This window comes from Lytechinus pictus, chromosome 7, assembly GCF_037042905.1.
Source record: "Lytechinus pictus isolate F3 Inbred chromosome 7, Lp3.0, whole genome shotgun sequence".
Lineage (NCBI taxonomy): Eukaryota > Metazoa > Echinodermata > Echinoidea > Temnopleuroida > Toxopneustidae > Lytechinus > Lytechinus pictus.
In genome coordinates this window covers 49,134,298-49,147,078 of record NC_087251.1, presented here as the reverse complement: position 1 = coordinate 49,147,078, position 12,781 = coordinate 49,134,298, and positions in this window count along the sequence as shown.

Genomic DNA, 12,781 nt, shown 5'->3' with positions numbered 1-12,781 from the left:
TTTTGTACGCCACGGTGAACAGGATTTTGTTATGATTGTGAGCATCAGGGCAAAGCTCTATAGGCTCGAGGGGGCGAGTATGGCGCTTGTGGCAAGAAGTAGCTTAATATAGGTCCCGAGCGAGCGAAGCGAGCGAGATAAAAAAAATCACCTTTTCATGAGAATCTAACATGAAGATAGATTTTAACGTAATATTCAGAAAAATATAATACACTTTCCTTTCTTTCCTCATTTTTTTGTTTGGTTGTAAAACTTTTGGGGGCCATGGTCGAAACTCATCCACATAACAGTGCTCTATGGGTGGGGTCCAGGGCAGAGCCCCGGAACCTCTTGATATCAAAGCCATTTTAAACCTCACAGATGGCCACTTATTTTAATCAAATTGCGTGTATATTTATATAGCTTTCACACAACACATAAATTCAATGCAGTTGTGTATCGTAATCATCCAAATATTGTGAGGGGCACACCATCATAGCAAATGTGGAAAAATTTGTAAAAAGTCGCCAGCGAGCGAAGCGAGCCAGAAAAATGGCCTGTTAAAATGAAATTCTAATTATGTGATAGATTTTTACATCATTAGAGCAAATATCATGTCATTTTTTTTTTTCATTCATCTCATTTCGCTGCCTCCTTTATTTTCTTTTATTTCCCCTTGGCTGTGGAACCACCCCCTAGTACGCCAGTGCTTCAACGTAAAGCTTAATGCAGGAAGGGTCCATATAGGGGCCCGTTATAGAACCCATTAAAGGTTAGAGATGAAGATCCCCCACTCAGTGGTGTACCGTGAGTCACGGCATTAATTGGGGGGGGGGGGGGCACCAGCAAAAATTTCGAGTCACTTAGGGAGCGGAAATTAGGAAAACTTAGGAAATTCAGACCTGAAGAGGTGCATTGTTTGCAGGAATTTACTAAGACCGTACCTGTTTCACTAACCAAATGATGCGAGCGCGAAGCGCGAGCTGAAATTTTTTGATATTGAGATCAGATAATTGACATTTTAAAGACCGATTTTAGGAATTCATAAAGAGCAGACACCTCACCAATAAACTAATGCGAACGTTAGCACGGACAGGAAATGATTTATATTAAGACCTTAAAATAGGGCAATCACTTTAAGTAGTCGTGAAAAAGAAGCGAATGTCATTACATAAAACAGTAATAACTCGAATTGCGAGGATATACATTTGGTGTACAGTATATTGATTTGAAAACGGGAGGTTTTAGTACATCACCATTATATATCTCGTTAATCAGTCTGTGCGAGCACCAGGAACAATGAAGACATAGGCCCTGAGCAAATAATGTTTCATAAAGTTATGAAAAAATGCTTTTTATGTAATATAACAAAATATAACATTATCATGAACAATAATTTTTTCTTTCCCCACTACGTTTCTCTTCCTTTCTCCCTCTTTTCCCCTTTTCCCGTTTTTTTTTTTTTTGGCCAGCCGATTGGGGGGGGGGGCACGTGCCCCCCATGCCCCACGTAGTTATGCCACTACCCCCACTGCACGGGGTCTTGACTCTTGGACAGAGCCTTTGGAGATTTAGCAAGTTTATGATAGACTTTCATACGACATTATGCTATTTACCATCCATTTTTCTTCTCCCGTCATTATCTCAATCCTCGGCAGCCCGGTAGTGTACGTTTTATTGTCCCTATTCTTTATTTTCCAATTTATATTTTGGCTAATTCCATTCTGCCTTTATTTCCCGCTTTTGTTTGCCTTTTTGTCATCTTTAATTTATTTCCCTGTCTTACTAATCAGGTTAATGTATTTGTATATCGGGAGAATTGTTCTTTCTCACTTGTTCTTCTTTCCTTCCTTTTCCCGTTATCTTTCCGTTTTCCATTTTTTATGTTTTTTCTTAGTTTTCTTTTCCCTTTTCCTTTCCCTATCCCCTTTTCTTTCCTTTCCCTTTCCCTTTCTTCCCCTTTTTTTTCTTTTTCCCGTTTTTTTATATTTTCCCGGTGAGCTCCGCCAGGGGGGCAGCTTGCCCCCCCTGCCCCCCCCCCGCCTGTTACGCCAATGTCGGTGACATGAAAATAAATGAATTGATCTGCAGTGTTTCAAACATTTCGAATTATATTGAAATACTATAGTAGTATATCAGCGGATCAAGTGCACTGGTCATATTCCCCTCCGCATTGGTGGCGCAAAAAACACACAAAACAACAACAACAACGGAGAAGCAAACAAGATTAGGGGGATGTGGCCGGGAAAAAAACCAAAGAGAAGGGGAATTGACAAATTTACAAATACTAGTAAACAAATAATTCAAGAAATACAAATTCTACTCCCGCGCTCGAATCGCCTTAGTGGTAGGATAGCCCTATATTCTAACTGCTCAAGTTCTCTGTTTTTATGTCAATTATACCTAAAAAAATAAAAAATAAAATGCTTGGCGCGCTTCGAGCTTTCATAAATTTTGTTGTTTACTGACATCAACTGGCGTAAATCCGGTCCGAGTTGTGTGTGTGTGTGTGTGGGGGGGGGGGTGATAGCAATATTTGGGCCCCCACCCCCCCCCCCACTCCATATGTATACGGGGATATGACCGAGTACATAGTACTACCATCTTTCAGTTAAAGGCCTAACTAACGATTATATTGCAATGGATTTGTTGTTATTTAATGAATTATATACGAGCAAATTTTCAGTAGTTTGAAAACAAAATGGTGTCCCTAATACCTACTAGACAATGGTATGTAATTATCACATATATACGGGCAAATTATTAATGGGTTCTAATTTCAATTAAAGGCCTATCATATTTTTTTCGATGGCTATATTGTTATGGATTTGTTGGGATATAAGATAATGAATTACAGTCAGGGGCGTCGCTATAGGCCTTTTTCAGTAGGGGGGTGTGGAGGCCCTGATTACCGACAAATATCAGTACCGATTACCGACGTCCCGCGACCATGCATGAATCTTGTTCTTGTTCTATATTCTCCTTAGTCACATTTTCTTTCGTCGCCCATGAGCAGTTCCAGCTTTCAAAAATGGGAGGGGGAATATTTTTATCCGCATGATCAGTCTCCACGTCTAGGCCGCCAATTTTTTTTTGGGGGGGTTAGTCCTAACTAAATTTTCATTCTTAGAAGCAAGATAAAGTATTTTATGTGGCCGGAATATTATAAATTACCATGCGAACGCGAAGTGCGAGCTCAAATTTTTGGATATTTTATATATTTAGACCTGAAAATTGAACATTGTGCCCAGTTTTGTTATCATAAACTAAAAGGGTATCTAACTAAACGATCCACGTGAGCGCAAATTGCGAGCTGAAATTTTTAATAATAGGCCTACTGGCCAGCAAAAACACCAGTTTAAGACTGTTGGCAGTGAACCATGAAATAATAGATTTCTCACCAATCCAAACATGCGAGCGCGAAGCGCGAGATAAACATTTTGATTTCCGACTAGAAAACTTGACATTCTAAGCATTTTTTGCATAAATGATATGCGAATATTACAATTCATGCGAGCGTGATCTAACTGTTCTGGAAAAGGACATGTTAATTAACCGTTTGCAGTGACTCATGAATAAAATATATATGTAACTAATCAATATGGAGCAAGCGTGAAGCGCGAACTAAACATTTTGGATAATTTAACTTGAAAACTAAACATTTTTACACGTTTTTACATTATAACAAACTTAGTTTCTGCATCTGTAATTGAACAAGCTGTGTATCTCAAAAAACAATGCGAGCGCGAAGCGCGAGCTGAAAATTTTGGAGGCATAGACTTTAAACCGGGCCACTGCAGTGATTTTTATCACTGTCGGTTAAGCGCGAGCTGACAGCTTTTGATATTTTGACTTTAAAACTTAACATTTTCACTTATAAGTTAATAGTTTCACACTTTTTTGAAGAACAAACTCAAGAGCGCTATTTGCAATTTAACAACCTGTGTAACTTAATGCGAGCGCGAAACACGAACGGAAATTTTCGATATTCTGAGGCAAAATTTAAGCACTGTCCAACTTAAAGGGAAAATGTGGAGAGGATATTTGGATCTCACTAAATATATGATGCGAGCGCGAAGCGCGATCCGAAAAATATTTGCGATTTAGAACTACAACCGGGCCGTCTAATCATTGTCGGTACAAAAGTGCAGATATTTTATGGCGATTTAGACCTAAAACTGGAATATTCTAATCACTGTCGGTATATGTGGCAGTGACCCGACAGTTTATCATTTTTCAGACAGGCGTCTTTCTCACAGAATGAATGATGTGACGAGCTGACATTTTTTGGTTATTTAGACCCACAACCGGGCAATTTTAATCACTGTCGGTATACAAATTGCGTGTTCACATTCTTTAAGGCGATTTAGACATGACATCGGGACATTCTAATCACTGTGCAGTCGGTAGATGAGGCAGTTGGAACATTCTTGCGTGACCCGACAGTTTATCATTTTTTCTGACAGGTGTCGGTCCAACAGCCCATGGGCGGAAATCTGTCCCGAAAGGTAGGGGGGACCACAGGGGCGGATCCAGCCTTTGCCAATAGGGGGGGGGGGTTCAGCCATATTTTAATCCCCGATTGGCCGCTCGATGATGATTTTTGTTTGTTTCATTAAAGGGGTAGTCTTCGTGGTCACTTTTTAGCTTTATTCTTATAAATCAACATAAATATATAATATCATAATCAATATTTATATAATGCGAGCGCGAAGCGCGAGCAAATTTTTTTTGTTTTTGTTTAGGGGGGGGGGATTTTACGTATTTTTTCCTAAAATTTTAACATTCTGGGCAATGTTTGTTATCCCGAAAAAGATGTGTATGCAAATAAATAAGTACTACGAACGCGAAGTGCGAGCAGAAATGATCTGATGGAAAAGGTACCTGTTAAAGACTGCTTGCAGTTAGCCATGAAGACGTTACATATTTCAACAATCAAATAATGCGAGCGCGAAGCGCGAGCTGAAATTTTTTAAAATTTTTATCTGAGGAATGGAAATTCTAAGCACTTTGTGTAACTTAAACATAATAGGTATATAACTAAACAATTGATGCGGAGCGCGAGCTGAAAATTTTGAGATTTAGACCTAAGAACGAAACACTCTACATGTATTCATGTTCTGTCATGAAAAGGATGAGTGATTGGAGGTCTTCCTTACATTAATAATGCGAGTGCAAAGTGCAGCCAGAAAATGTTTACATACGTTTAATTTGAACTGATCGAAAAGGTACTTGTTAAGCAGGGGCGGATCCAGCCTTCGCCAATAGGGGGGGGGGGCGGATTTTATTTTCGGCCATATTCTCCCCGATCGGCCGCTCGAAGATGATTTTTGGTTTCTTTGAAGGGGTAGTCCTAATAGTCATTTCTTAGCTTTATTCTTATGAATAAATTTAGATATATAATATCATAATCCTTATTTATATAATGCGAGCGCGAAGTGCGAGCAATTTTTTTTGGGGGAAATTTTATGTATTTTTTCCTAAAATTTTGAACATTCTGGGCAATGTTTGCTATCCTGAAAAAGATGTGTATGTAAATGAATAATTACTACGAACGTGAAGCGCTAGCAGAAATGAACTGATGGGTAGGGTACCTGTTACAGACTGCTTGTAGTTAGCCATGAAGACGTTACATATTTCAACAATTAAATAATGCGAGTGCGAAGCGCGAGTTGAAATTTTTTGACATTTTTACCTAAGGAATGAAAATTCTAAGCACTTTTTGTAATTCAAACCGATAGGTATATAATTAAACAATTGATGCGAGCGCGAAGCGCGAGCGGAAAAAAAATCGAGATTTAGACCTAAAAACGGCACACTCTATTCATGTTTTGTAAATCATGAAAAGAATGAGTAATAGGGGATCTTCCTACATTAATAATGCGAGCACAAAGCGCGAGCAGAGTTTTTGATATTGTGATCTGAAACTGGATAACGATTTAAATATAGAACATGTTGAGTATCTGAATAAACATGCGCGGGCGTGTTTCATATTCAGACCTAGAATCTAGGCATTCTACACATCTTTTATTATGAAAAATCAGAGCGAGCGCGAAGCGCGAGCTTAAACTATATGATATTCCAATCTGAAAAAAAAAAGTTAATTTCAGCTATTTATTTCAAGCACTTTGTAGGAAAATCGTGAGGTGGATATGGATCGCACTTAATAAAGAGCTGATATTTTTCATTATTATTTGAGTTTTGACATAGGACTGGGACATCCTTAGGACATGTCATATGAAAATGATGACTATCTTACTATCCCTCTTGCTAAGCGCGAGATGAAACAAAAGGGACAATTTAATCATTAAATTAATATCTTATTTATTAATGCCTAATGAGGGGGGGGAATCTGATGATATTATGGCCTGAAAACTGGACATTTCAAGCACTTTTGTAATTCTGAATAGAATGCATCAGTTAAAATATTTTTTTAACCATTAATGCGAGCGCAAAATAATAGGTACTTAATAAATCGAAATTTGCGAGCGCTCAGCACGAGCAGAAAATTTCAATATTCAGACCATAAAGCTATCATTTTAACAGAGCACCTTTTAAAAATCAGTTTGTAAATCACACAAAATAATGAAAGTTCGATTTCCGAGGTGAAATGTGTAATGTATATTGACTTCCAAACTTGATATTTAAGATCCATATTGAACAATCACCTAACAGGCAATGCGAGCGCGAAGCGCGACCGAAAATTTTATATAGTGACATGAAAGATTCTTTTTATTTTCCAAGTCTTCCCCTCATCTTATTTTATTCACTCTGGAAAATTTGACAAGCAAAAAAAAAGTTTTCACCCAAAATGTAAGGTCATTTAGTTCAAAAGACATGTATTATTTCGAATGTGAATGATGCATTTTTTTCCATCATAAAAGACCAAAAATAGTAGGGGGGACATTTGATATTGTGTCCCCCCTACTATTTTTGGTAGGGGGGACACGTCCCCCCTGTCCCCCCTGGGATTTCCGCCCATGCAACAGCCCCTGCTTTTCTTTTTCTTTTTCCTTTCTCTTTTTTTTTTTTTTTTTTCTCTCCTTTCTCTTTTTCTTTCTTCTTTTTCCCTTCCTTCTTTTTTCCCTCTTTCCCCCTTTCTTTCATTTTTTCCCGACGGGCGCGCAGACTTACCGGCGATATCCAAAGTAGTGGGGGGATGTGTCACACCCCCACCCCCTCCTTTAGCGACGGCCCTGATTACAGAAAATATCAATATGCGAGCAAGCGAGCAAATTTCAATAGTTGGACAATATAATGATGACTAAAATCGTCTCTAAAGGGGTGTGTAATTATTGGAGGGATGTGGAGCGTCGTGAGCGAGGGGAGCGAGCAGGGACCTGAGAAGCGGGGGTGCTGGGGGTGCTGAAGCACCCCCAGAAATTATCCTGGGGGTGCTGCGTGTATTATTTTCCAGAGGCAGCACCCCCACGAAATCAGGTTCCCCCTGTATTTTTTAAAATATGTTATAATGTACATAATTATCACATCCGACAATCGCAAATCATTTACATAGTCTTTCACATATTCCAATCACATCCCTCCTATAACGCGACTCAATCCAGCTCCAGCCGCGGGGCAGCACTCCGATACAGACGTGGTCGCGCGCAATACGTGATAACCATACACACTCTTCGATAGCAAGGAGGGACATGGGGTGGTTGGACTTGAAACTTCCAGGTTTTATGTCGAATCAAGTGAGCGCTCGCCCGACCGCCCGTGTATTGTATACAAAAATTACAAGTCAGACAATAGAAATCAAATTTCACAGTCTTTTTCGCCCTACGGGCTGGGAAGCGGGGGTGCTGGGGGTGAAGCACCCCCAAAATTTGGGGGTGCTGCGTGTGTTATTTTCCATAGGCAGCGCACCTCCTAGAAATCTAGTGGTAGGTATGATAAATGACAGAAATGTAATGAAAATGAATGACGTTTTGAAGAACACCCCCCCCCCCCACTTCAGAATTTTCCGACACATTACTTGAAATAGTGTTTAAATTCACCCTCTTTCAGATCGTAATATCAAATATTTTCTGCTCGCGCTTCGCGCTCGCATTATTGATTTTTATAATGAAAAATGTATTTAGAATGCCCAGATACTAGGCCTAACTCTAAACACGCACACGCATGTTTATTCAGATACGCAGCTTGATTGGGGGGGGGGGGGTACTCCGGGCTGAAAATATTTATATCAAATACATTTTATCAAAATAAATAAATTTTATCAAAATCTGATAACGATTAGTTAAGTTATTTAATTCTAAAGTTTAGCAATATTTTATGAAAATGGATGTCGTCATGAATATTCAATAGGTGGGCTGATGCTGTCACATCCCCTCTATCCTAGCTGTTCCTTGTGGAATCAAAATTGTTTCATTTTTTTTCAAACCAGAATGAATGATATGTCTCCCTTATAATGACATAAGTTGCAGCAAAGAATATCTAATGGACTAAATCAATTGTCAATTCAACTGTTTTGGTTCTTGAAAGGAAAATATTGAATAAACCTAATTTTATATAATAAAATACAAAAGAACAAGTGGGGAATAATGCTAATCTTTAAAATGCAATAACTGTGATATTCCTTGTCTGATTTTGATCAAATCTGTATTCTTATGTTCGTCTGAGTTTTCTTTATCTGTTCAAACCATTTTACATTCAGTGTGGAATTTCAGTTCAGAATATCAAAATTTTCTGCTCGCGCTTCGCGCTCACATTATTAATTTAAGAATATATCCAATTACCCATCATTTTCTTGATTTACAAAACATGAATAGAATGTCCCGTTTTCAGGTCCAAAATCTCAATTTTGTTTCCGCTCGCGCTTTGCGCTCGCATCAATTGTATATACCTATCCTGTTCATGATTAGAAAAGTGCATAAGATGTCTCGTGTTTAGGTTTGAAATCTCATTTTTATTTCCGCTCGCGCTTTGCGCTCGCATCGATAATAGTTTTATACCTATCCTCATCATGATTAGAAAAGTACTTAGAATCTCTCGTTTTTTGGTCTGAAATCTCAATTTTGTTTCCGCTCGCGCTTCGCGCTCGCATCAATTGTATATATACCTATCCTGTTCATAATTAAAAAACGTGCTTAGAATGTCCAGTATTTACGTCGGAATGTCAAATTTTCAGCTCGCGCTTCGCGCTCGCATTATTTGATTGTTGATATATGTATCGTCTTCATGGGTAACTGCAAGCAGTCCTTATAACACGTCCCTTTCGATCAGGCCAGAGCATATATAAAAAATATCTGCTCGCGCTGATCGCGCTCACAATTATTATTTGTTACATACACATCTTGGACCACAAACATTGCTCAAAATTTTCAATTTTCAGGACAAAATACATGAAATTTCCACAAAAAATAGCTCGCGCTTCGCGCTTGAATTATCTAATTATATATTTATGTTCTTTTATAAGAAGAAAGCTAAGAAGTGACTGTCATATATATATATGTATATATATATATATATATATATGTGTGTGTGTGTGTGTGTAATTATGGAAAAGTCAATTGTGTCTGCCCCCCCCCCCCCCCCCACCTCTGAGGAGAGATTTCAGCACCCCAACTGAAAAAATCGTTCCCAGGTCCCTGGGAGCGAGCCTTGAAAAAGTTTGAAAGTTTAAAATGATGTGGGGCCGATTGCACGAAAGGACCGTCTTTCGTGTCGCCCATCTTCGCTGTATGCGGGATATTTCTGAAATTTATGATAAACGAGTAAATATCGTTATAGCTAGCATTTCAATCAATTTTTATACAATTTCATGAGATATTACATCATTCTATAAACACTGAGATTTTGTTGATTTTAACGGACCAGTGAATATGTTGGCGCATCATAAAAAAACGGGCGACACGAAAGACAGTTCTTGCAAAGATCCTTTCGTGCAATCGACCCCTCCATATGATATACAGAGGGATGATAAAGACAAATGATCAATAAATTAAGCTCAAGAAGAAAAGGAAAAGAAATCTATAAAGAACCAATAAGTCCATATTTTGTTGAATGAAAGCTCATTTGCTCAGTTGTTAAATATGAGATTGAAAAAATGGTATCGTTATTTTGATGGACTATAGTGCTATCAAAATAATGATTATAAATTATAGGCCATCACATATCACAATATAAATTCTTTTAAACGTTGAAATAGCACAATGATGCAAATCAACTAGAAGGAAGATATTGCAAAAATGCATGCACCCCCTCTCCGACAAGTGGGCCAGGGGGAGATATCCCCCGGGGGGGGGGGGGGTCACTTACGCCGCGGTGAAATGTAGGCGTATACGACGGTCCTGGACCTCTTTATGATTACAAAAAATACTTAAAACTTTTGGTTTTCATTTCTGAATATCAACAATTTTCGTGCCATAGCATTTGTAAAAGAAGAAGAAAAAGAAAGGTGCAAAAAAGATCGAGAGGAAAGTGATCGAAATAATTGGAGGAGCATAGTCGGAAAATAGAAAAACTTCAGGTCAATGACACGTACAGGACTGCAATGACACAGGCACATAGCCAGGGAGGTGGTGGGGCGGTCGCCCCCAAAAACACCCCCAATAAGGGGTAAAGGAGAAAAAGAAAAAGCGAAGGGAGAAAATGGTATAGCAAAAAAAAAAATTTTTCAAAATAATAAAAATCTAAACGAGAAATTCTTTTCACTCTTCATTCAAAGTTTTGATTCCGCGCTCCGCGCGAGAAAAAATATCGATATTCTGGCCAGAAATTATAAAGAATACATGAATGTAAAAAGTATGAAAAGTTGTTTTTTTTAATTGCATTGACACAAACTTTCGGCTGTCAGTCACTGTGTCCCCAAATGCTATTACTTCCGCTTTTCAGCAAGCAATTTTTTGCAAATTATCTGCTCAAATTAAAGGATCGTAAATTCGTGTTGTGCTATATATATATATATATATAGCACAACACGAATTTGATCTTCGTTCTATCATCTCATCGCTTAATTTTCTTATTGTTACGTAACGAGTAAGGTTATTGCGCAATATTTTTTCTTTACTGTTACGTAACAATGTGATTACTACAAAATAGCGTTACTATGAGTTGTTTCTGTGAAGGGTGCGCATCCTCAGCCAGTCATCATAGCAACATCTGTCTGAGGATGCGCTCTCTGATTGATACCACACATTGTTAAACTCCTGAAGAAGACGGAGGACCGTCGAAAATTTGAGGAAACAATAAAAAACTTTATTGGCAATGAAAGCATTATCTTCAGCATTATTTTGTTACCTACAGAAGCCAATACGTGAATCTTTAAGATATATATATATATATATATATATATATATATATATTAAACAAGTTCACACCTAGTTATCAATAATGCATATTGCATTTCCATTTATTTGAAAGCAGGATAAAAGAGCATTGTAGATTGAAAGCCTTGCTCACGGGCATAGCTGCCGCGGCCGGGGATCGAACCCCGGACTTTTTCATGTATAGCCAGGCGCCTTAGACCACTCGGCCACGGCATATATATATTTTTTTAATATACGCAAAAGTATGTACGATCAGGGAAACTTTATTCTATATCGCTGTATATACAAAAGGAAGCGCTTAATAAAGAGCGAAATTACACAATTTTTAGTCTTCCAAAATAAATCACAGAGGTTTCCGTTCAAATTCGCGTGCATGAGAAAGGAAAAGTCCCTCTTCTAGCTTGCATAATATCCCTTTCACATTTCCTTTTTTACTACGTAATCGATTTATATAAGGGCAGGTTAAAGTTTCAGAGAAACCTCTAAAATTCAGAGCTTCAATGCCATTCGCGGGAAGGAATATTTCTTTCCTGCATATTTTGAGAGTTAAAGAAATTTGTGACCAAGCATGTAGTCCTAACCACTTCTGTTCTTAATCTTTATAAAACGTTTTAGCTTCCGAGCTTCGCGCGGTAAGAGGAATTATTTCAAATTCTTTAATCGTTTCCCATTTTGATGTAAAAAAAACAAAAAAACAAGTCAATTGAATTCGAGTTGATATAGGATAAGCGTTGAGTATATAAGCACGCTTTGTGTGCATTATACCGCCCCCTCCAAAATTAAAGGACAAGTCCACCTCAACAAAAAATAATAATTTGAATGAAAATAGAAAAATCCAACAATCATAACACTGAAAACTTCATCAAAATCGGATGTAAAATAAGAAAGTTATGACATTTTAAAGTTTCGCTTAATTTCACAAAACGGTTATACCGGTATGCAAATGGGGAGCCTGATGACATCATCCACTCACTATTTCGGTATTTTATTATATGAAATATTCTAACTTTCTCCTCATTGTCAAGTGAAACAACAATTAATTCCTCCTTGAGCACGTGGAATTAGCATTGTTCAATACTATATGGTTCAGTCAAGTTGATCCTTATTGTCAAATCTGTAAAAAATGAAATATTGTCTAATTCAAACAAAATGAATATAAAAACAAAAGAAATAGTGAGTGGGGGACATCATCGACTGTCTGATTTGCATACCACTGAAATGTGCATATCACTGTTTTGTCGAAACTTTAAAATGTCATAACTTTCTTATTTTACATCCGATTTTGATGAAACTTGCAGCGTTATGCTAGTTTGATTTTTCTCTATTTATTCAAATCAACATTTTTCTGGGGTGGACTTGACCTTTAAATCCTGGCTGCGCGGTTGTAATGACATTAAAGTAAAAATGCAATTTTTGCTCCGTGCTTATAGTGCTCACATTGCCTGTTGGATAATTTGCTGAAGCTAACCTTGGGTTTTAAACTGTTTCAACCGCGTAGCCAGGATTTAATTTTGGAGGGGGCGGTAAGT